Source organism: Telopea speciosissima, chromosome 4 (genome assembly GCF_018873765.1).
Source record: "Telopea speciosissima isolate NSW1024214 ecotype Mountain lineage chromosome 4, Tspe_v1, whole genome shotgun sequence".
Classification (NCBI taxonomy): domain Eukaryota; kingdom Viridiplantae; phylum Streptophyta; class Magnoliopsida; order Proteales; family Proteaceae; genus Telopea; species Telopea speciosissima.
Genome location: NC_057919.1, coordinates 34,525,078 through 34,527,599, shown reverse-complemented (window position 1 = coordinate 34,527,599; position 2,522 = coordinate 34,525,078).

Here is a 2,522-nt window from a genome sequence, read left to right as displayed (position 1 = left end):
AATAGGTAACTAAAAGATTTGCTACAATGTGTTTTATTATAATAGTATGATAGTATGATAGTACGATATGATATGATTTTATATAATAGTATAATATGATAGTATGATATGATATATATATACGTCGTACCCTGGAGGGATTGTTAAACCCTTTCTCAGCGTAGTGGTGACTGGTGAGCACGCAATATATACTAGAGGGATTGCTAAACCCTATCTTAGCGTAGTGGTGAGTACGCAAACACTTTCACTCCGTTTTCGAGAATGGATCATCTGCACATACCAACAGGTGAACGTACATCTCAAAGCCCCTCCTCCCATGGTTTTAGTGCACGATATCAGAACGGGTATTGGCAACCCGCAAAACCGATATGATAACGATACGGTATCGGCCTGGATTAGCTGTATCGGACAAAAATACCCCTGAATTTCCTTTTAAAAATGAGTTTTTGACCATTTTACCCCTTGTCCGTACTGTGCTACTGATATGGTATCGACACGGTATCGGTATTAGCAACTAGCAAGACCAATATGTATCGCCCGATACGGATGATAAGATACCGATACTTAGAACCATGCCTCCTCCCCTTGTCAATGGCAAAATAGAACAGGTGGTTGGCTCTCACATGTACCACCTGTTGGTACGTTCAGAGGAACCGAACTCTCTTTTCTAGTAAATTAAACGCAAAAGTTCCCTGCGGGGATCGCAGGGGCCACGTTCACGCATAGTGGGTGATGGAATGACCATCAAGCCTCCATGTATGACAGAAATTCTACCGCCCATTGTGTTGTCGCGCACTCTCTCATTGGCTAGCGCGTGTCGTGTGGCCCTACATCTAAATTGAATTAGGGTCATTGTCTCATAGACAAATAACCCAAATTTTATTGGATTGAAATGCCCTAATCCCATTTCTCCCGTGTGTAATAAAATTTGAATTAGATAAACCTTGTTCTTGCTCTTGCTCCTGCTCCTAGACCTTCTAGCACATGTAGCAATATTATGAGCTAAGGAAGGCCTTATCTATGCTAGGGGTGTCAACCGGTAGAGCTCGGTTGGTTTCGGTTGGGCCTAGCCGGGCCTTATCAATTTTACAGGCTACACCGTGTCCGACCGTTTAGGCATTCGGGCTTGCCTTGGGCGGACATGGTACGGTTTCATTTCGGTCGGTGTTCGGTCTTTAATCGGAGCAGCCTTATTCGGGGTACATGGGCCTAAACCGGGTCCAAAACGGGATAATGAGCCGTTTAACTCTAAACGGTCTCTAAACGGTGTGGGTTTACTAATTGACATGCAACCAGAATTTTAAGTTCAAACCATCACACCGTTGGGTAGTTACGGTACACCTCAACTCAAAGTCAAATAAAGTTCATCCCAACTAAAATAGTAGCACACCACTGAATAGAAGCACATCTAATAAAGTAAGTAGAGGGGAAAAAAATAGCAGCACAACACCGAATAGAAGGCACATCTAACAAAGTAAGTAGAGGGAAAAAAATTTGCAGCACAACACCGAAAGTAAGATCTAAAAACTAAAAACTAAGCTTCATTTCACCTTTGTTAGAAAAACAAACAAAAATAGGAAATTTGGAGGGAAGGGGAGGGGAAGTTTATAAGTTAAAGGGCCGGGCTGTAACCGGTCGGTCTAGGTTGGGCCTGGAATCGATAGGTCCTATCGGGCGCCCGACGGGTTAGGACCCCACACCGGGACCTCCCAATTATTAAACGTGTCGGGCTTAATCCCAACATGTTTAGTAATCGGGCTAGGCCGGGCTTTAACTGGGCCGTCTTGGTCGGGCCTATAGGGCTAGGCCTGGAATTGACACTCCTAATCTATGCCATGTACGACAGTCTTGCCGCTTTCCACTCCATGGTTATTGAACCTTTGTAATTCACAACCCACATGTTGATCAATAGAATTTTCTCTACCCCAAAAAAAAAAATTTGAGCTAAGGAAATAAAATGTTTAAGATCTCCACTTCTTTATTTGTCCATGATCTTTAAATTTCTGCTTTTTAGTTATGAGTTAGCTCACAAGGCTAGGAGGTTCAGATCTCCACTTCTTTATTTGTCTTTAGGCTAGAAGTTAGATCATTGATTGAGTCCCAATTTGGACTTGGTTCTTGTCCAATATTGTTTAGTCTTTGTCTTTCTTTCTTTCGGTGTTGGCCACGTAGTTTGTGAGTTCTTTTCTTTTAATAATGAGTTGGATTTTACTTGGCCAATAATGTGAGTCTAGATTAGACAATTCGAATATCTCGGTCAGTCCAGTATTCGGATATCTACCATGAACATACATTCCAATTTCCAATAAAACAATTTCTTTTGAGTACAACAACAACAACAACAACCATAACCTTATCCAAACTAAATGGGGCGGCTACATGGATCCGAAAGGGCCAAAAAAAAAAAAAAAAAAAAATGTGGGGGTTGGTTTAAGCATTAGTCAAAGCGAGATCCAGAACATACCATTACGCGGATCGGCTACACGGGTCCTTGACCTCCAAACAACTCTATCCGCGGTCAT